The sequence below is a fragment of the Ursus maritimus genome, unplaced genomic scaffold, assembly GCF_017311325.1.
Source record: "Ursus maritimus isolate PB19 unplaced genomic scaffold, ASM1731132v1 scaffold_34, whole genome shotgun sequence".
In the NCBI taxonomy this organism is placed as follows: domain Eukaryota; kingdom Metazoa; phylum Chordata; class Mammalia; order Carnivora; family Ursidae; genus Ursus; species Ursus maritimus.
The window spans coordinates 25,686,271-25,709,422 of NW_024426008.1; the positions used below are offsets into that span (position 1 = coordinate 25,686,271).

Below are 23,152 nucleotides of genomic sequence, written 5' to 3' on the forward strand. Positions count from 1 at the left end.
AAGCCATTGCCAGGCATAGTGGTATTTCTGGGATGACAGGGTAATCATGGCCTCGGGTGATTAGTCAGCAGGGAAGAGGTGGGAACGGGTGACTGGGCAGGTCCAGAAGGGTCCCTCCTTGACCTCTGCTGTCCCACGACTGGCCCCCAGCCCTGCTGGCTCCCTGGGACCAATCTTCCAGCCCATCCTGGCACCTCACAGGGCTGTCCCCTCCCTGGCATGCTGGGGAATCCTGGCTTCACAAGCCCTGGACAAAACTAAAAGGCAACCTACAGAATGGGAGAAGATATTTGCAAGTGACATATCAGATAAAGGTTTAGTATCCAAAATCTATGAAGAACTTATCAAACTCAACACCCAAAGGACAAATAATCCAGTCAAGAAATGGACAGAAGACATGAACAGACATTTCTCTGAAGAAGACATACAAATGGCCAACAAACACATGAAAAAATGCTCAATATCCCTCGGTATCAGGGAAATACAAATCAAAACCACAATGCAATACCACCCACATTGGTCAGAATGGCTTAAATTAACAACTCAGGAAACAATAGGTGTTGGTGAGGATGTGGAGAAAGGGGAGCCCTCTTTCACTGTTGGTGGGAATATAAGCTGGTACAGCCACTCTGGAAAACAGTGTGGAGGTTCCTCAAAAAGTTAAAAATAGAGCTACCCTATGACCCAGCAATTGTACTACTAGGTATTTATCCAAACGGTACAAACATGGTGATTCGAAGGGCACCTGCACCCCAATGTTTATAGCAGCAATGTCCACAATAGCCAAACTATGGAAAGAGCCCAGTTGTCCATCGACAGATGAATGGGTAAAGAAGATGTGGTCTATATACAATGGAATATTACTCAGCCATCAGAAAGAATGAACTCTTGTCATCTGCGTCGCCATGGATGGAGCCAGAGGGTATTATGCTAAGCAAAATAAGTCAGAGAAAGACAAATGCCATATGATTTCTTTCATGGAAATTTGGAATTTAAGAAACAAAACCGATGAGCATAGGGGAAGGGAAGGAAAATACAATAAGACAAAAACAGAGAGAGAGACAAACCATAAGAGACTCTTAACTCTAGGGAACAAATGGAGGGTTGCTGGAGGGGGGTGGGGTGGGGGAGGGCACGTGATGGATTGAGCACTGGGTGTTGATGTAGATGAATCACCAAATTCTACCCCTGAAACAAATAATAATAATAAAAGTTTTAAAAAGTCTCCATTTTGGCAAAAAATAAATAAAAGTAAAGTGTCAGGGAGAAGAAACGAGGCCACCAAGGCAGGTTGAGGAAGGCCAGGCAATCGAGCATTGTGCTTGCTTTAAGTAGATGAAGAATTTTGAAACACGGAGCCAGGTCAGGCTTTGCAGGCTGAAGTGTTTGACAGAATGCTTTTAAAAGTGATTAAAATAACATTGCAGAATTCCCCCAGAGGAGGGGGAAATAGCCTCTGTTAGGTTCTGGACCCGGGAATTAAATTTGTTTACGATGCTCAGCCTGAGAGCTGAGCCTTCCCTTAAGGAACCTGTAAGTCTCGGCCACAGTCCGCCGGCAAACAGGGATGAGTAAACATTCATCAGAGGCCTGATACTTTGTTGTGAGTTCATTGTGGCTGCAGGAAGAGATCTTTAACAGATCTTTAAATAGCAAACCTGCGGCTAAATTTCACTTCATCCATCAAAAGCTGCTGTTATGCGATGACCTAATTTTAGCTGCTTATCAATTCCCCAGTGCTTGTTGGTTGATGTAACTTTGATCCTCTGATGTTAGATGACTTTTGTGCTGAATATAGCTAGAATTTAATGTGAATCATTTGGACGGCTGCCCAGCTGAGCTCAAGTGTTTGGGGGGGGGGGTGCTGAGACACAGGCACACATACAGACGGAGAGAGGGGGAGGGAGAGGGAAAGGATGCAGGCCAAAGAGCTGGATGACAGTCCCGCTCCGAGCTTCTTCAGTCCTGGACAATCCACTTCACATCACGTCCCTTTCAAGCCCAGTGTCCTTGGACTCTCATTTTATTTCCCCTCCTCATCGACGAGACTCTTCCCGCGGCAGGCACACATGAGTGGCAACGGGACCCTGCTCCTGCCAAGATCTAATGAGAGTGTCAGTAATTGCAAGACATTTTAAATGAATGTTTTCTAAGCAAATCATTGCCTTTTCAAAGAGCTTTTATTTCTGCTTAGGAGAGCAGCTGAGCGGCTCCATGGAGCAGAGGGCATTTTTGATAGCCCTCCTCCTTTCCCATTTTCTGGATTAGTAGATAATGCCTTTTCACCTTTTCGGCTGTCTGGGATCTCTTGCCATCACCCTAGCTCTTAGGATCCTCCGCGTCCCATGTGCCGTTCCTGGGTGGGTGTGGGAGCCTTGGCACACGTATTTACTTGCCGTAGTTGGTGTAATTTCTTGCCACAAGACAGAGTTACGAGGCTTGTGATCTCCATTTTTCTGAATGTTGTGGCTGAAGCTGAGAGGTGGGGGGGCTGTGGCCACTGGCGGGGATGCACCCCCCGCCCCTGGCATGGGCCTGGCCCCAGGGCTGCCTGCCCAGTCCACCCTCTTACCCGTGCTGGGAGGGTCTGTCTCATTTCCATTCACTTCTTCGCCCAGGGTTGAATCACTGCTTGCTCATAGCCTCCTCCAGCCTCTGGATTCTGGGCAGTTCCCAGCTACCCTAGCACACCAGTCCTATGGGCCAGCCCTGCTGCTGTCTAAAACCCACACGTCCCACCATCCTGTGCTCGTTCACCGGAACCAGAGAGGAATTGGTGGAAGAAGACCTGGTGTGCTGACCGCACGCTGCCACAGACCCCCTTAGCAGAGTGCCCAGGCCGATAATGAACAGATCGATCCAGAATCCAGCAGTAGAAACGATGTCGGGCTTTGAGGACGGCATTTCCTTCAGTTTTGAGGGTGAAATTAAAAACCCTTCTTATACTTAAAAACCACATTTGTGAATAGTAAGTCGCAATTATTTACTGAATCTCTGGCTTCCATAATCATTTAAATTTTTTTTTCACCTGTTACTTAATGTGTATTAAGAGTCAGTAAAATACTTGCATTTATATATGAATGTGATGTTGAAATTCTTTCAAATGTGTTCATTTCTCTGTGTGTTTTGTTCCATTTTTAAAGGTTAAGTGTTTTTATCTTGAGGTAATTGTAGATTCACATGCAGTTGTAACAAAAAACACAGAGACATCCAGTGAACCCTTGATCTGTTTTCCTCCGGTGGGAACATCTTGCAAAACTACGACACAGTGTCACAGCCAGGATGCTGACATCCATGCAGGCAAGATACAAGTCGTTTTCATCACCACCTGGATCCCTCAAGATGCCTTTAATAGCCACACCCACTTCCCTCCACTGCCCCCCAACAGCTGGCATCCACTCATCTATTTTCCATTTGCATGATTTTGTCATATCCATGGAATCGCATGTATGTATGTATGTAACCTTTTGAGATTGGCTTTTTTTCCCCCGCTCAGCGTAACTTCCTGGAGATGTGTCCACATTCTTGCATGGGTCAATACTCTGCTCCTTGTTATTGCTGAGTGGGGTGGAGAGGTGGGGATGGACTGGGGTTTGCTTAACCACTCACCCTTGATGGACCTTTTGGTTGTTTCCAGTTTCTGATGATTACAAATAAAGCCACTGTGAATATTCGTGTACAAGGTTTTGTGCGGACATAAGCTTTCATTCCTCTGGGATAAATGCGCCCTAGTGTATCTCCTGGGCTGTATGTTAATTGCATGTTCAGTTTTAGAAGGAACTGCCAAACTGTTTTCTAGGGTGGCTGTACCATTGTGCGTTCATCGTCCCCAGCCGTGCATGAGGGATCCAGTCCCTCCGTCCCCCCTGAGCATTCGGTGTTGTCACTGTTCTCTATTTTAGCCGATCTGACAGGTGTGTGGTGATCATGGCTTGGAGCCATTTCCCTGATGGATAACAATGTGGAACATCTTTCCGTGGGCGTGTTTGCCATCTGTACATCCTTTCAGGTGAGATGTATTATGTATTTTGCCCATTTTCCTTTTTTTTTTTTTTTTGCCAATTTTCTAATTGGAGTTGTTTTTTTTATTGTTGGGTTTTGAGAGTTCTTCACATGTTCTAGATACAAGTTCCTCGTCAGATGCATGTATGGTTTGCAATTAGTTTTTCTTAGTCGCTAGCTTGTGACTTTATCCTCCTCACATTAGAAAATTAATAAACAGTCTTTAATTTTGATGAAGCTCCCTTTATCAGCTTTCTCCTTCTGTGGATGATGCCTCTGGTGTCATGTCTGGGAGCTCTTTGACTAGCATGAGACCCTGAAGGTGTTCTTGTTGTCCTAACTTTTGTAGTTTTCTTTTTTTTATAGTTGAGTCCCTGATCCATCTTGAGTTAATATTTGTGGGTGAGGTGTAAGGTAGTGTGTCATGTTCAGTGTGAGAATATGAACTGTCTCTGTAACATTTTTATGCATAAAATCTAATTCCTCCTAGCGAGAGCCATGCGTGGTCCCTATGGCCGTGAGCACAGGCCGTCACCTGCCGTATGTTATCTACCCTGCTCCTGAGTGTAGTTCTCTTTCCTTCTTTGATTTCAGAGGCCATCTCCTTTTTCTTTTCTTTTTTCAAAGATTTTATTTATCTATTAGAGAGAGAGCATGCAAGAGTCGGGGGGAGGGGCAGAGAGAGGGAGGGAGGGAGAATCTCAGGCAGACTCCATACTGAGTGCAGAGCCTAATGTGGGGCTCGATCTCACGACCCTGACATCATGACCTGAGCCGAAACCAAGAGTCAGACGTTCAACCGACTGACTCACCAGGGCGCCCGAGGTCATCTCCTTCTTCTGAACTGTGCCAGACCTGTCCCTTCCACAGACTAAAATTGGAATGTTAGCTTCATGGTCAATAGGGTCAGTGCCAGTGGCCAGTTGCCAGCTCTGGATGTGCATTTTTATTATTGTATGATTTTCTGCTAGTCTGTGTTTCAAATAATTTACAGCTGATCAGTTCATGTGGATTTATCCCATTCTGACGTGATAACTTCTGTTTGCTCGCCTACCCTTAATTCATAAAAACCGAACCAAACAATTAATTAGGAGCAGAGGATGAAGAATCTTTCCTAACAAGAAGCTTGAATCTGAGTTTGGTTTACTGTTAGCACAGCCTGAGATAACATGGTCTAAGTCTTTCTTTGGGCAGTGACCCCTGGAAGCACAGGTGAGAGAGAAGGGAAAGAGGAAGGAAAAGCCAGTGAGGGGGTGGTGACCCGGCCTCATCACCACTGGGGCTCCTCATGTGAACTCAGGATCTCCCCACCAGGGACAAGGAAGCTGGGGTGTTTGGCTGAGAGCTGTCCCTAGAGCGTTCCAAACTGAGGGAGCCCCTGCGTGCGGGAGGCAGCCCCGCAGAGAGCCAGAGAGACGCGGGTGCCTGGGGGCGGCTGTAGCAGGTGCCCGCACTGGCTCTGGTGAATGGGGTGTGCCGCAGGGCATCATCTCCCCAGGTTCACTCATCAGGGAGGGCGCAGGGCATGCTCCCTGGTACAATCCTTTTCCTGTGTTTAATCTCAGTAGTAACTGCGATGGCAAAGGATCCCATAAGGTCCCCTATCCTGACTTTTTGAAACTTCCCTTGTCAGGCTGCAGTAGAGGTCCAGGTAGATTCCAGAGCCGTTGGGGGAACAGAAATATAGGAACCCTTGACCTGTTCTCCAGCGATTACCCCAGACGACCCACCAGTCCTTTGATACAGGCTACAGGGACGGATCATTGCCGTCCTCAACCATGCTTATGTCTCCCCAACTGTAGTTGTTGCTGGATCTCCCTGTAATCATGGCACATTCCTGGTTCCCACCCCCAACACTGGGCTCAGTAGATCTAGCAGGGCGCCTGCAGCTTACCAAATGCCCCAGGAAATCCTCACGCACACAGAGCGTTAGCATGCTGCCTTGTGGGGACATTTACTCCTCCTTGGGCTTGTCTCAATACCCTGCACCCTGAATTGGGTAGGACCTTCAAAGTATCCCTGCACATAGTGCCCGTTAGCATCTCTGGCTGTGGTTACAATGAATTCAGTTCCACTAATAAAATCAGAAGCTAACTGACTATACACCCGCTAGGCAGAGAGAAACAGAAAGAGCTAGCCCAAGAAAGAGCTTTGCAGTGACATTCCGAGACAGAGCCATGCCCCTGGAGCGCCCGCCGGGCCCCTTCCGTCTCCCGGGAGTGAATGACATCCTCAAAACTTAGAACGTTTTTTTGTGCCACTTCCAGAAAGCCATGAGAGCACTTGACATTTCAAGGAGGCTCTAAGCAGAGGACATTAGTGGTTCTTGGTCCTGTAGCTTCTCGCCAGAAATGTCGAATGATATTCAAGTCTGTACAGCAGTTCAATCCGATGAAGAGAAGAAACAGCTAGTGAACCCACAAAGCGACATATTCAACAACATCTTAAAGACTGCCGAGGAGAGAGAGCTAGAAGCTTTGGCCCCTTGTCACGCTGTTGCTGTAAAATAACGTGCCCCATTCATAGGAATTCAGGACTCCCCTTATTAGTCGGGAACACCAACACCAGCACAGTAACAGTCGCTCCACTCTTCCCACCCTCACGCTTGCAGCCCTGGTCCATTAGTTAACCGTCAGGTTCTTGTAAACAACCTTGTTGGATTTGTTTCCCAGCTTTTTGTCTTCTAGATCTGTTTAGAGATCTGTGGGTTGGGGCAATCCATGGGGGCAGTATGGCATCGTTGCCTCCGTTGGGTATCTCTCATGCGGAGTCCCATCCTCCCACGGCTGGAGGTTTCCAACCAGAGCGAGCATGTTCCCACCAAAAGGAAAGAGTGGGCTGAGTGAAAAAGCCAGCAGCATGCACAGGTTGGAAACATCTGTGAGCCAGAGGAGAGACTGGGTACGAGGAAATGTGGAGACCACTGCTGTGTCCTTGGCTCCAGCCAGGTGTCCTGGGTGAGCCAGGGATTACCATGTGACCACTGTGTTGCTGCTCAGAAGTTGGACATCTGGACTGTCACCTGGAATTCACCAATACTTGAAGTGTTACACCGGCTGAGGTAAAAACAGAAACCACCCATGCGCATCTGCGCATCGAAGGTTTGGGCGTGTGTCTCGCCTGTTTCTTCGGTTAGTTGTGTCTGCTTCTGCTTTTCTTTCTGCCCAGAACTTTGCTTCTACTTCAGTTTTGGAATCGTTTCATTTTAGCTCCTTTATTCTTGCGTTACTGAACTTTACATTGTGTTTATTGTTGAGTAGGTAACGTATGCACGTGGTACACAATTCAGAGGGAATGGAAAGGTAGACAATTAAGTGCCTTTACCAGCGCTGCCCTCAGCCACCCAGAAACCTTCCCAGAAATACTCTGTGCCTACGAGCTGTTCATACATGTGTGTCACACTCCCCCAGCCGTCTTGCCAACAGCGGATTCTGGCAGTCTTTTCAGTAGAGTTTCAGATTTATAGAATAATTGAGCACGTGGCTCATAGAGTTCCACAGACCCCGTTTCTCCGATTACTAGCGCCTTGCATTCATTCATGTGGATTCCATTTGTTGTACTTAATAAGCCGATGTTGTTACACTGGTGTTAATTCAAGTCCATCGCTTACATTGGGCTCACTCTGCATTGAACAGACCCACGCATAAGGCCATAGACCCACGACCGCAGCACCGTAGAGGAAGGCTTCACTTGCAGGACCTTGCCTCAGAGCCCCGTCATCCAGCTCGGCGTGTCCTATGGGGGGAATTTAATGAGTGACTTCTGAAGTGACCCCAGGACGATCAGGCTCTGACATGGTGCCAGGCCTCGTGGGGCAGGGTCTTCCCAGACATCACCTGTGGTCACACTTGTGGTCAGTAGCGAGTGGAGGCCGGCGATACAACGACCTCTCTCCAGCCCAGTGGGTCCATGTGTGAGTCATGCATGACCTCAAGGGCTCTGCAGCATATTTGAAAATCTGCATTTGCCCAACTGAAAGGGCATGTCTATCAGGGGAACATAAATCTTCTGTGAGATCTGCCCCCTTGTCCAAAAATGCTGGAGAATGCTGGTGCCCTATGAATTTTCCACCTGCTATGCAATATTTCTCCTTTACTCCTCCTAAATGTCTGTATTTCAAACTGAAAAGGGCAACCTCTGGTTTGGGGTGGAATTTACTGGAAATAGAGGAAAGTCAAGAGCTCCTTTGGGTGGAGTCTCCATTTGCTTCCAGGTCTAGAAATCAAGGTCCAGGACACTCTATGAGCACCTGTGCAGGCCAGGGATGCTGCGCCCTGTGTTTACCTGGGCTTTTGTTTCTTCCTCCACATGAGTTTGGAGGTGCGTCTCTGCATGGAAATCATGTCAGGAGCATTCTCTTGCTTCCATCCTGCACTCACCCCTGCTTCAGCAGGTGGCAGCTGATGGGCCTCTGTGGTGTGACCCACACGGCCAGGTCGCCCTTGCATTTCCTTCTGATCCCCAGGGTCACCAGGGATCTGAGACAGGATGGTGGCTATTTTTTGGTTCACTGTTCCTGACTTTGGAAATGGACTAGCTTTTCCAGGAAAGCCCTTCATGCATGTCAGGTGCCCCACGGTCAGAGCCAGAGCCACTTCTTATGCTTCTTTTGTGAAGGACACATGACAGAATCACACTTTTAGAGCCACGCCTTTATTGCAATGCACACTGGAGAACTTCCTGTTCAAAACAAGCAGCAGACTGAACTTACATACGTGCATGTCGTATCTCCCATGCAGAGTGCAAACCAGTGCGTTTTCATCGGCCCTTCTTGCAGGCCAGTGTTTGACTCCCTCCCACCTTTCTGAAGTCTTTTGTGGGACACCACAGAGGAAACAGAGGAAAGGAGGTTGTGATGTGTGTTAATTTTATGTGTCAAACTGGGTGGGCCACTGTGCCAAGACATGCGGTCAAAATGTTATTATGAATGTCTCTGTGAGAATGTTTCGGGAGGAGGTTAACATGGAAGTTGGTGGACTTTGAGGAAAGCAGATTACCCTCTTTGATGTGGTGGGCCTCATCTAAACAGTTGAAGGACTGGATTGAACAAGAGACCGAGCTCCTCAAAGGAAGAGAGAAGTCTGCCAGCAGATGGCCTCAGGACTTGGATTGCAATATCAGATTTCCCCTGGGGATCTGCCCACTGGCCACCCTGCAGATTTGGGGCTGGCAGCCTCTGGAATTGCATGAGCCTTTCTTTATTGAAAACCTCCCTCACCACTCGCACACAGCCTGTTGGTTCTGCTTCTCTGGAGAACCCAGACTAGTTGTGGGGCAGACAAGGGGCAAGCGAGAGATGTAGTGTATGCTTCTCTGCAGCCGAGGGGCAGGCAACACATGGTTGCTTCCCACCACCGCAGGGTCTAGAAGAGGAAGGTGCAGAAGGAACCACATGGGTAACATTTATTTTCCGATATATAAAGAATCTTGACTTTACCTCTTGTCTTGTTTTTGCCACTCGACTGGTTTACTAGGTCTTGCTGAAAGTGAAGATAGAGCCAAGCACTTGATGCTTTGTGACTAAAGCTAAAAAAATGAAAAGCAGGGACGGCAAATGTAGTGTGGGATCTTGGAATAGAAAAGAATGTTAGTAGAAAATCTGGCGAACTCAGAGTGAAGTTCGGAGTTTAGTTAGTAGTTATGCTGTCCTGTCAGTGTGGACAGGTGCATTGTGGTTATGTGAGATGATACCGATGGGGGAGGCCAGGGAGAGGGGTGCACCTCCCTCGCGACTCTTCTGTAAATATGAAGCCACTCCAATACTAAACATTTATTTTAGAAAACTAGAAGATGAATAAGGGTCCGTGGCAGATGATGGTCAAAGCTTAACAGTGATATTATTGCAGATGATACTGTCTTTCAGTTTATGTGAAAGTATTAGCATCAAATTGCTAACTTGTATGTTCACAGATCTTGAAGAGTCCTTAATAGAAATGACATGTTATTGTTTACTAACATGGTGTAGAATCATCACCTTTCTGTGGTGATGCCACCTTTCTTCGGCAGCCACAGCATTCTTGGCTTGGAGCAGATTTTCAGGGCTGGATGGGCATCTAAAATTGGCGAATATAACCCGTCGTTTTCTACAGTGACCACCAAGCTGGCTCAGAGCCCTATCGCCTGCCTGGCTGCTCAGAATGCCTTTGGCGAGCCCTGGGACCTCCTGAGTGTCTCCCCTCTCTGTCTGAGAACCGCCGTTCCAAACCAATGAGACGAAATGCTTTCAGAATAGAACGAATATGTAACAGGTGCATGTGGTCCCCATGCAACTTCCCTGCACCCTACCGTCCGCCAGCGCCTTTTGCTCACCTGCTTCCCCCGCAGGTCCATGCACTGGGCTCTTCTCTCTATTGCCCTGACTCATGTCTTCAGTAAGTTAATTGGGCTTAGGAGAGTCACCAGGTTCAAAAGCACTTTCCTGCCCTGTGTCCTTCCCTGAGTCTCCCTCCCCAGAGTCAACCCTTTCAGTTCTTTTACTGTCTCTACTGTCTACTTACCTCTGTTGAAAATTCAGAAATAACAGAAGTAAAACCAGTGAATCACCACAGTAGCAATTACTAAAAGTTTATTGTCCACACACTAAAAAGCTAGTTTGCAAACCAGGAGCACTCAAACCAGAACATGGCGTGAGGCCCAGAGGCAGATTGTCATAAAGCAGCTCCTAGGGGGAGAAATCAGTGACTGTATTCTTCCCAGGGATTGGTCATGATGCTAGAATGTTCTCAAGTTATATGGAACTGGTTAGTGGTTACCTCCTACCAACCTTGGGAAGTGGTTCAAGTTTTGCTTGTGATGTTCAGAGGTACAAGCGAGGGATGACCCAGGTCCAGTCAGCCTTGCAAAATAAGTTAAATCAGGCTTTGCCTGCATGACTAAACTGGTTCTCTCTGCTCAGGAAACCTTCAAGACTGGTCTTCGTTAGCATTTGATTTTAACAACCTCCATATTCCTGTGTATTTTGGATACTACTCTTTCTTGACTTTGGGATTTTAGATACCATCTACTGACCAATTGCTTTGGAAAGTGAGAATTAACTTGTAACCGATTGACCAAATAATTCTGACTATGTCAACGCTCCGCGTCATTACATAATAATAATTATGCAGGGTGTGCCCTGCTCAGTCCCACGGTCCACGGTCGCTGCCTTTCCGTAGACTGACATACCACAGCATGTCTTCTTGCTGTTGGAATGAGTAGCAGAGAGGGGAGGATAGTGGTGTGGGCAAAGGGCAGTCTCCAAGAAGGTGGAGGGGCGCGGTCCAGCACCCGGGCGGGGGGGTATGCTCTGGTGCAGCCAGCTACCTTCATCCATGAGTGGGGTGCCAGCACCGTTGGGGCCTAGGACGAGGGCTGTACTCCGTCATTCCCCCCAGAGGAGAGCCTCTGGGTGAGGGTGGAAGGTGCATGGGTCCCAGGAGGGAGCAGGCCGTGTGAAAGGGTGGCTTTGGTGAGCAGGAGAGTAAGCCCTGTGGGAAAAGGGCTAAGTGTGTGCGGCATGGTTGAATGGCCATATGGGTCTGTGGTCTCACTGAGGCCGTCCCCCAAAACTCGCTGTCTCCCTCAGCTTCCATTCTCAATAGCACTGTTCTGTCTCTGAGAGAAGACTCTGGCTCAGGTGCATGGACGAAACCACCCAAATACAGCTACTTCTAACTGGACGTGAAAGGTGCTGCTCCCTCATGCAAATTGGTGTTTGGGGTGAGACGTGCGTGTCTGCCTCGGGGGAAGTACTTTGACCTGCCAAGGATTCGGGCAGCTGCTGGAGGAGAGTTCTACCCACTTCCTTGCCCTCCTCCTGGAGGCTGGGGCTGGGCAGCCTGCTGGGCACAGAGCCCTGAGGCCTCAGGCCAGCTTCTCGGACAGGACAAGCACCCCCCCGCCAGAGTCCGCTGGTTCATACCACAGTGCCTTGGCCTGCCTGCTTCGGGGCTCCACGTAGAGTGGCCCTGACTGCATTTTCTCTAGCAATGAGGCCCTGGGAGGGAAGGGAGGCCCGGACTCTGGAGAGGAGACCAGTCCTGTGCTGGTGGCTGCAGTGGGACTGCACATGCTGGTGGCTGCAGACAGGGTGGAACAGAGGAAAAGGTGTCTGTAGAGCGGGGTCTGGTCCCCTCCTGGGGGTCGGGATTCTGTCTGTTATCTGGGAGCCCCGGCCTGGGCTGCGTGAAACACGAGCTATGAGGAAGGTGGGTGGGCTTTATCTGTGCCTTGGTGATCCTGGGACAGCAAGGACAATGGGGCTCTGCGACGCAGAGGGACAGGCAGAGAAGCCCAGGGCAAGAGGTGACAGGAGACAGCCAGGCCAGAGTAGCCCCGCGGCCCTCCACAGACAGGCTCAGCAGTCAAGGCTGGCCCTGAACTCAGGCCGTGGATTTCCTGCAGGGAGGCCCACACCCTTGGGGGGGTCAGGTTGCATACATGTGCTTTTCCTGAGCCGCCACCATGCTCTCGTGCGCCAGGAGTCAGGGTTGGAGCCAGATGCAGAAAACACCCAAACCCCAAGCTCCGTGAACGGCAGCCTTCAATGGCAATTGGGGTAAAGAGTACGCTGTGTTTGGGTTGGGGGCAGGGGAGAGGCGTGGGGCTGTCACTGCAATCACAGCACAAGCACTGGAGAGAAAAATAAATACTTTAGAAGGCACTTGACCTTTTAAATGCTGAGCTCTAAAAATAGGGATGGAACGTAGTGATGGCTTTACAGGGACAGAGATTAAGCCAGGCCCTGCTGAGTGTCTCTACCTAAGGACCTGGCTCCTGTCCCGGATGTCAGCCACTCAGCTCCGCCGCCTGTACCTGGTGTGCCCCTGAGCCTCCTGTCCCTTGTACCTGATGAGCCTGTGAGCCTCCCGTCCCCCGTACCTGGTGTGCCCGTGAGCCGCCCCTCACCTGCCTGAGTTGCCATTGCCTCCTGGCTGGAGCTGAGGCTCCAGACCTCGTCGCTTGGCTTCATCACCGTGTTAACCTTCCCTCTGCACGTTGTAGCAGGGAGGTAATTCTCCAGGTTAGGAAACAGTACTTGCTTACCCCGTTGGGCTTTATCTAAACATTTTCTTTAAACTTCTTTCAAGTATTCGGTTGGAGCCTCCGGTGCTGGGGTCCAGGTCAGAGGTCGCAGATCCACCGTGCTCACTTGGTCCAGGGAGAAGAGGCAGGGCGGGAGGTGGTGTCCTTCCACAGCCGCGCATCCCCTGTGGTCACCTCTCCTCCCTCTGCAAGTGCTGGCCGCCCGCGTCCAGCCGGCCGGACCTCCATGACAAAGCGGGATCGGTACAGCCGAGCTGGGAGTCCCATTGGTGTCATGGTACCAGGGCCACAGGGAAGGTTTCTGAGCCCAGTGTGCTGGCCTGTCCGTCCCCACGCTAGCGCATTTTAGCAGAAAGTTCTGTCTGAGCACTTGCCAGCTGGAAATCAGATTACATGGAAAGGCTGTAAATACCCTACTCGTGGCAGCCCCTCCTTGCCCTCACCTCTCCCGGGAGATCGAAGCTGCTGGGACCTTGTGCCCTCTTGGCTTCTCCCTGGAGCAGGCACTTTAAAAGCAAATTAGATGGAAGAGTTTCTCTTACTCCTTGAGGGCTGGGTGAGGTGTGGAAGGGGGACCGGTTGGGCTTTGCTGGCTGGGGGTCTCTGGGGAGGGGAGGACCCCGGACATGCATGTGGTCCTGCCGGGTGATTTAATGCACCACTTCCCTCCGTCTCCTCCCCGACCATGTGGGGCACGGAAGTGAGCCACCGCTCGGCTCTGTGGGCTCATGCGACACAGGGTCGCCGTCTGTGTTCACTGTGGCCCTTTTTGCCGACTTCATGGCACCCTCAGTGGCAGGATGGAGCCAACCATCCTTATTTTCTGTGACTACTTTCTGCACCAGGGAGGCCAGCCCCACCAGCCAGTGACTCACTCCTCATCCACAGGTCCTGATCCAACGCCACCTCCCCGGCCCCTCTGCTCACAGAGCCAACGCGGGAGGTGAGAACCTGAGTCATTTCCTTCCTGAGTCAGTCACCTAACACACGAAGGTGGGAGAGCAGGAAAAACGCTTTCTCAGAGTTCCCCTCCGTTCTGTGAGCTGAGCAGGGCCCTCCTGGCCCATTGGCGTCCGTGGTCCGGGTCCCCAGGGAGGTCTGGGGGGCTGGCAGTGGGATGTCACTTGGATGACGAACTTCTGACCCCAGGTACTCCATCTGTGTCTGCGGACAGCGCCCCCAGGGATGGGCCACTCCCCTACATGCAGCCCAGCGTCTCACCAAGGGCGCCGGCCAGGGTGGGTGACAGCTCCCCAGTGTTGGCAGTAACTTACAACCTGTAACGTTCTCTGAGCAGGCCCGGGTGGTGCCCTCCTAGGGAGGTCTCTGGCCTGGCCGCAAAACGGGTGTGTCCCAGGAAGCAACCTGGCGGCTCTGAAATAGGGGGAGGATTGGGATGCAGTGTGTTCCCAGAGGTAACGAATCAACCCATTTGCATTTTACCCTTGCCTGAGACCGTTAGAGCAGGCCGTTAAATCATGGTGAGTCTAGGAGAGCAAGCGCCGGATCCACCAGGCTGCCGGCTCAGACCATGTCTGGTTCCGCCGATACACAGGTTAATGGAGTCCCTTTCCCCTTTTCCCCCAGTGGAGTAAACGGGTGGCTTGACGCAGGGTTCTCAGCTTAGCTGTGCCATCGGCCTCATTGGCAGCTGGGTGAAGCCCACATGGGCCTGGTCAGAATGATTTTCTTTTTTTTTAAAGGGAGATTTTACTCTTTTTTTTTCCCCTAAGATTTTATTATTTGAGATAGAGTGAGAGAGAGAGACAGAGCACAAGCAGGACAGAGAGGGAGAGGGAGAAGCAGACTCCCCACTGAGCAGGGAGCCCAAAGCGGGACTTGATCCCAGGGCCCTGGGATCATGCCCTGAGCCGAAGGCAGATGCTTAACCGACTGAGCCACCCAGGCAACCAGAATGATGCTTTTAATAGACGAAGGACATAAGACAGGTGGGTAGATCAGACTTTCCAAAGATGGCAGGACAGTGTCTCCTGCGCCACAGGCCTTCCTTCAGAATCACCTTGTCACCCCCCACCAAGCTCAGCACCTCTATCTTCCTCTGCCTGGGAAGGGAGCTTATGGTGGACGTGTGACCAGAGACTGCCATGTGTGAGAAGGCCAAGGCATGCAGCTGGGCTGCCGTGTTCAGAGAAGGCCATGGAACCCTGAGGAGGCAGCTGGCTGACCCGCAGATCCCCCCAGCCCAGCCCACGCCACATGGGGCAGATCAGAGCTGCCCAGCCAGACCTCCCCCGATCTCCTGACCTGCAGAATCATCAGCAAAAGAACATGGCAGTTTAGGCCATAAGGTTGCTTTTTTTTTTAATTTATTTTGTGTGGGAGCTGTTGTTACTTAGCAATAGAAAACCAGAACATGGGATTACTGAGGAAATTGATTGTATTAATATACAGGTTATGATGGTTAAGTTTATGTATCAGCTTGGTGGAGCGCTCGGGGTGTACAGATATTTGGTCAAGCATGATTCTGGGTGTGTCTGTGAGAGTGTTTCTGGATGAGTTTTGCATTTGGTTTGGTAGAATGAGTAAGGCAGAGTCCCTCCCACCCGTGTGGGTGGGCCTCATATAATCAGTTGAAGGTGGACCTTCCCAAGAATAAGAGAGAATTCTTTCTGCCCAACAATCTTTGAACTGGGACATCAGCTCCTTTCCTGCCTTCAGACTGGAACTACTCCATGGGTTCTCCTGGGTCTCCAGCGTGCTGACATAGCCCACAGATCTTGGGCTCCATAGTCACATGAGCCAGTTCCTTGTAATGAATCTCTCTCTCCCTCTCCATCCTGTGTCTCTGGAGACCCCTCCCTCACACACAGCTCACACTAGCATCAGGACTCTTGGAGCTGAAGTGACAGTGACAGTGTGCTTGGTTCTTACTTGTCGGCGGGCAAGGACCATGAGGAAACACTCAGCACCTGGGGGCAGGGGGGAGGGGAACGACCCGAGTCCTGGGCAATACAAGGAAGTCTAGAAGGCAGGATGCCTGCCCCCCGGGGGCTTCTACTCTGCTCGGAAGACCCCCAGAACATGAGCTGATGGCATGCAAGGGGCCGTGCCGTGGAAACAGTGCGGTAGACGGGCCAGCCCCCCGGGTGGGCTCTCTGGCAACCTGGATTGGGGGGAACGTTCGCTCAGATCCCGCAGGAGAGTGAGCGGTGGTCTGTTTGCTTTGGTGATGGCCTGTGCCCCGGGGACCGTCAAGCAGAGTGACGGGAGCCAGTGGATACAGGCCGCCTCCTTCGGACATTTCTGGGAGACCTTCTGGGGGCTTCTGGGATGCCCCACAGAGCCATCCTGGCTGTCCTGACCCGGCACTTTCCCGCACCAGCCACCCGCCCCTCTTCCAGCACACCAGCGGAAGGCTCAAGATGCTTCCGTGTCCTTCCCTCTGTCAGGACTTCGCAGCCTCCCTGTGTCCCCACGGGGGAGGGGACAGCTGTTTCCACATGAGCCTTGTTGCTTCGGCCAGGACAGTACGGTGATCGGTGGACTCCATCACCCTGTGCTGGCCCTGCCGAGACTCCCGATGGCCCGAGTTGTGAGCCCAGCATGAACAGGTGCCAGTCTTCACCACTGCTCCTCCAGGCAGCGCCAGAGATGCCATTCGGGTTACAGGAGCCCCGTCGGCCCCTCGCTGGGGCCCTTGCCACCCTCCCTCCCTGGCTCCTGCGAAGGTTCCTGTGGGGCTGCACCCCGCCATGGCTTCCTGCTGTTAGAGCGTCTAGTGCCACACATGACTGACCCCTTGCTGTGCCAGAGGCGCTTTGGGTCATGGCCAGGACACAGAAAGCAAACACCCTCCCTTGTTCCAATGCCACGCAAAGCAGCAGTGAGATCCAGTCTCTCGCAGCTGCCAGAGCCTGGGTGAGAGCGGGCAGAGGAGGCCCACGTGGGAGGTGAGGGCACGGGCCTTCCTGAGCACTCCGCACACGAGGGAGCGCTCAGCCTGCGTCCAGGACACGTGGCAGTTGTCACATAACCTCCTTAACTATCGTACTAACTGTCGCGCCCACCCCAGTTCTCAGTGCACACAAGTACTTTGCTCCTAGGACTGTCCTTCTTCGGATGGAGGCCATGTTGACCCTTCCCTGTTTCTCCGGGGGCGGGGGATCAGCCCAGAAGCAAAGGGCCAGACTTTCTAGAAGGTCCGGAGGTGTGTTTGCCGTGGCACGTGGAGCTGGAGCGTGAAGTACCCCCTGTCAGCACGTCTCGGCTCGGAACTGGCCGCCTTCTCTCCCCCAGACAAGACTCTGAGGGCGCCGCTCCCCGGCCCGCGTTCACATTACTTTGTATTGGGGCTCTTCGAAATACACTGCTGTGAGCACTGTTTCATATTTGTCTCTTAAGGGCCGTTGACGTCACAGCACACTAACAAGAAGGTTTGTGTGACACGCTGAGGGCCTGCGAGCCTCATTTGCAGTACCCTGAAAATACTCAACCTAGAGTCTGGGCCAGATTTTGCCGTGTGTGTCTTGGTGGGGGTTCTGGCTACAAAGGACATGTCCCCTGAGTCAGAGATTCCCACGGGTTGTCTTGATCTGAGCTCATGGCCGTGGAAGCTGCTATGGAGACGTCTGCTGTGTGGATGGACGTTGTTCCCGCCCATGGGATTTGTGTCCGCTAGCTGGACTCCCTCCTCCTTTCTCCTCTGAGCACGTTCCCCACCCCTGGAATGCCTGCCATGGTGATTCCTAGAACTCCTGGCTGCTCTCCTTGCAAGCCTCCCCATCCTGGTCCTGCTGTGGCCACTGCCTGTCCCGATGGTCTGTGGCTGTCACGGCGGGTCAGCACAGCAGGGCCACGGGGAGTGACATGGAGTGAAGGAGTAGAAGGGTGTTGGTAGAGCTGGGAAAATCCCCGACCAGCCCTCCTGAGGCCGAGGCAGGGATGGACGGGTCACAAGGGCAGGGGACTGCCGTATGGCACCACGTCTAATGTAAAGTGCAGGAGAGAGCTGGGCGTGGACCGGGGGGAGCGTGCGGGTCACCCCAGTAAACCACGACCCTCAGGGAGCGGAGCTGCTTTTCCTCTGCCTTGGGAAAGCCCTCTTTGGGCCAACTCTGTGCCACAGGAGGGGGTTCCACAGGAGAGGGTTCTGGGAAACATACTTCAGGCACGATCCGGGTTAATTGTACTACAGAGTGCCATGGTTGGATCTCACGTTTCACTTATGCCGTTCCGTGTCTTGCCGAGGCTAGGTACTGACCACGTACTTTTTTAGTGATAGGAAGGAAACAGGTGAAAGGGGCCAACCCCCTGCTGCCATGGACCCCAGCCTCCATGTCAGGGCCAGCCGTTGGTCACTGTAAGTGCAAATGCACAACCCGGTCCCAGGGCTATGCTGAGAGAGGGTCAGAAGCAGGTGTGTCGACTTCTGATAGCCTGTCGCTGCAAGTGTGCTGTAAACATGGAGCCATACGGTACGTGCCCGTGTGAGATGGTACTCTTTCACTCAGAGTAATTCCCTGGAGGTTCATGCCAGTTGTTTTATGTGCTGATGAATTGTTCCTTTCGATTGCTGTGGGGGATTGCACGGTGTGGCCGGGCCCCAGCTTGTTGAGCTGTTCATCCCCTGACGGACACCTGGGCTGTTCCCCGTATTTGTCTCTGACAAAGCCGCTGTGCACATCCACGGACAAGCTGATGTGCGAACGTGAGTCTTCCCGTGTCTGGGATCCACGCTCACGGACACGATTTCTGGGCCGTATGGGAGTTGCATATTCAGTTTTATAAGAAACAGCTTCGCCATTTTCCAGAGCGGCTGTGCTATTTTACATTTGTACCAATACAATTTATTTTTAAAATGAAATGTTATTAAATTTGTTGGAGGGAGGGGAGTAGTGGGCGTGGTCATAAAAGGTCCACAGGAGGGGTCCCAGGGGATGTGGAAATGTTGAGGATCCTGACCCATCCATGTACACGTCTGATAAAATTGTGCAGAACTAAACACACACATTGAGTGCATAGAAAACAAGGGGACCCCGAAGACGACCGATGGGCTGCATCAATGTCAATCTCATGATGTGATCGTGTGCTGATTTTGCAAGATGGTACCGGTGGAGAGACTGGCTAAGAGTAACCACATGTGAATCTACAATTATCTAAAAAAAATAATTAAAAAATAAATACAACATACGGCATTAAGAATAAGACCATGGAAAACGTGATAAACTATTAAGATTTAGACAAATGTTGTTGTTACTTTTCTGTTTTTGCTAGCCAAGCGTCGGTCGCTTTTTAAACCCAGACCCCACCCAACTCCACCCCCTCTCCAGCCCATTTTAGGGCACAGAAGAGCGAGCTGGGGAGAATGCAGGGAAATGCGTCTTGGGCGGCTGGGTGCTGCTGAGGGTTGTCCCCGGCAGCCGAGGGAGGGGCGCGAGGAGCTGCGTGCATCTGGGAGCAGAGAGACCTGCGTCTCCCGAGCTGGAACTCCGTGGTGGACTCCATGCACTTGGCATGAAGGCCAAGTGTGAAGTGCACTCCAGACCCAGCAGAGGCGGTGCTTCGCAGTGTGTGTGGGGCTGAACTGTCAGCCTGCCCACGCCTGGCACTGGCGGTGATCACGGGTACCTGCGGATGCTGAAACTCTACAAGAGAGCCCAGGGCCGGGCCTGGACCTTGAGCCTGACCCAGAAGTGCTTGCTGAGTACCACCTGTGCTCTGGGGCTCCTGGGGTGGCAGCTTCCCTCCAGGGAAATGGTGACCTTTATGATCAACTGTCTTATGACCAAAAGCTTTGCAGCATTAAAATGTGATCCAGCTCATTAGGTTGTCATATGCAGCCTATAAATAACTCCAGAAATGAGATCCTGTGACAGCCTTTTACTGTTATTATTTAAAACAAATATTGGTTATTTATAGCCAGGTCATCAACATGGTTATTGCTTTCCGGAGACTCTTATTTCCCTCAGTCTATCCTGAGAAACAACCCGGGTGATGGAGAGAGGTCACGCAGTCTGCCCCCCCTCCTTGGAACCTGGCCTCCTGGGGAAATCCTCCTCCTGCCGTCCTTGCCCTGGCTGCCTTCCTGGAAAGCCTACTGAGCCCTCTCTGCCTTCACATTCTTCCCTGTACGTGACAGTTTCTCTCCCAGTACGTCTGCCGTTGCCAGAACCGCGAAGGGTCAAAGTTTTGCCCTCCTTGCAAAATAACAAGTCAACCTGCACCGTTTCCTCTCGTTGGCAGAAGACAGGAGACTCCCAGGTCAGAGACAAAGGACAGTTTGCTACTTCAGCAATCACAGCAGCCAGAGGATGGGCGTTTTCATGCTGGTTCCTGAGCACCAGCTGGAATTCCCAGTTCCCCTGATTCCGAGGGTCAGGTGGCATCTGGACGTGGGGGGAGGCCACTACAGAAGCTGCAGCCCAAGCTTAGGAAACTTGACTTTTCTGTAAGCATGCCTGCCTTTCGTTCTGCAGGGAGGCATTATGTTTATTATCTCAAACAGTAAGCATGCCTGATGTTTGTTCCAGAGGGAGACACTTTTCCTCTCTTCCACTGATCTTTGCAAAGATCATTTGCAACAAAGAGTGGTCAGCTTCTCCTTCTTGATTCATGCAGAGTTGCCGGAGACCCCAGAGAATTGTCTCCCAAAGGACCATAGAATAAGTTATTTAGTTAAGTTTTTTTTTTTCCTAAATTAACTCCTCCCCCCAATTTTGCATGTGATGGCCTAGTCTCATCTCTGCTAACAAGCCACGTGGACCTGCGTGCGGCCATGGAGAGGTTGCAGTGTGGCTGTCCCTTCAGGGAAGACAGGAAGCGCAGTCAGCTGACAGCCTCCAGCAGCAGTATTCAGGCTGAGTCTGTATTCTCCTCGGCCCCAAAGCAATGCCAGGAGATGGCTGGGCAACAGGGTCCGGTCGGTCCTGCGCAATGTGGGACTTCTCCGTATGTGCCTTTGTGTGAAGCTTCCTGTTGGGCTGGCGAGGGGGCCTTCTCCAGGCTTCCCTGCCACCTGGGGCTCGCCTGCCCCATCTCCCTTTAAGAGACATCAGGCCCGCACTGGGAAATGAAGCCTTCTTTCCCTGCACGCTCTGCTCCCTCTCCCCTTCATCTCACAGGCGTGACGCCAGAGGGATCTTCTGCACACACGACTGTGTCTTGAAGGACCCCATGGACACACTTGATTGCACCAGCCTCTAAATTGCTCTTGGAAGAATTTTCTGACAAATGTGAGGCTGAGCCAGGCTGATTCGGGCTTCCTCCAAGACCCTCCGTGGTTCAGGAAATCTGAGATTCTGTTGTAAGGCTCTGGAGAGCTCCCCGTCCCAGGGACATTTCAGTGCTTACCCTTCTTTTTCCAGGAACCTGTCCACAACCCATCAACTCCTCCTGGAAGCCAGAGACAGACTCTGCTCAAGGCCACAGCCTTGGATGGACTCACCGAGTGTCCGTAGCTCTTGCTCGTGTTAGAGGCTCAGCTAAAGATTGCTCCCCACCAGCCCTCCATAGCCCTCCTTTCTACTGCTCTTTTAATGTTCATTTGTTCGTGAATATCTATATCTTCCATTCAGTGGCATATGACTGTAGGATTCTTACATGTCCCCAGTAGCCAGAGCAAAGCCTGGGACATAGGAAGCATTAAATAAAAATTTACCCAATGAATAGCAAATGGCAGATACTCCGAATTATTAATTTGCTACATCCTGAGCCTAATAACAATTCCAACCCAAATTCCTGGCTCCTAATATTTTTCAATTTCTTGCGCTCACGCCTCTGTCAGATATGTGTGGCGAGTTATCCTTTAAAGCATTGTTACTGTTGTGTCAAGAATTATCAAAGTTACTTTGCTCAGTGAATGTATCAGTTGTCACTCCTGCCATGGAAGAGAACAGCAGTAACATGCCTGCTGCTGCTGTCACTCGGGAGCCGTGGGCGTCACACAACAGCCTTTACGGCCTCCAGGAAACATTTATCAGCATCTCCGTGGGAGTCATTCCAGCTCCAACCCTGCTAAGAAATGGACTTCCTCTGTGGTCACCTCTGGGAAAACCCACAGAGATGAGAGGGACATCCGTAGCGTGAGGGATGTCCCCAGAAAGGGAAACAGTTGGGACCGTGAAACCCTTAACTTACTGTTGAGACAGAAGAGCGTTCTCTGATCGGCCTGATGGCCGTTTCTGGAAACACGATGCTCCGGCCAGCTCCACCACCTCACCACCTCTGCAGTGGGCCCTAGTGATTTCAGGGCCCTAGTTCTGCTGTTTGTGCAAGCCAACACCCTTCCCAAGCACGCCATGTTCCTGGACAGTCCAAGTTTGAGGTAGTCTTCAAACCTCTGGGGATGACAAGTCCAAGCTGTCCGTGCTCTTGCACGGCAGGCCCACAAGTCTGTACGACCCAATTTTCAGTGTGGCAGCTGGGAGGATAGTTTCTGATATCCACCTGCGTATGTGAGGAGTCATCTGGCCCCTATTTCTCGCCCTGACCATGACCAACCAGCACGGGGCCTGAGATTTGGGTGACTGTCAGCAAAAAGTAAGGGATAAGGCATGAGTTGGCCCTGTGCCCCACAAAATGATTTTGCAAGTACCGGGTAGGCTTGCTCAACGCAACCCTCCCCTTAACCCACCATGACTAATTCCACTCTCTGCTCTTGTGGGCTTGGACTACAGTCCTTACTTACCTTTGCAGTAGTATGTGAAATAACGTCTTCCAGCTTGTCCTCGGCACTCTCTCTTACAAACTCCCTGATGGCCATTTGTGGATCCTTAACTTTGTGTTTTTCCTGCTGTGACTGCTGCTAACATTGTGGGGCTGGTGCTTTATTTTTGTACTCTGAGTTATATCGACAGTCTTAAATAAAAATGTGATTATACTGTGTGATTTCTTTGCTAGTCTGCCTTTCTCCCTCAATATTTTATCGTGAGAACACTCCCATTTCTTCTAGAGATCTTCAACATTTAAGTTTTATTTGTTGTAAGGTATTTATTCTGGGATTATACCATTAACCATAATTTATTTGGCCAGCTCCCATTTTCTGACATTTAATGCTGTTGTTAAAATTATACTATTATCAGTAATGCTACTGTGAATCTCATTTGGTGTAAATCTTTGTGTATTTGTCAGGATCATCTAGGCTTGAGCCGATAATAAACAACCCGCC

At 51.1% G+C, this 23,152-nt stretch overlaps 1 long non-coding RNA gene across 1 annotated transcript; it reads left to right on the forward strand.

The window, feature by feature from the left end:
• Positions 1–1,140: 1,140 nt before the first annotated feature.
• Positions 1,141–22,867, forward strand: LOC121100134. Its single transcript, XR_005831865.1, has 2 exons — positions 1,141–2,968; positions 19,261–22,867. It is a non-coding gene; the product is annotated as an uncharacterized LOC121100134 (long non-coding RNA).
• Positions 22,868–23,152: the final 285 nt, after the last annotated feature.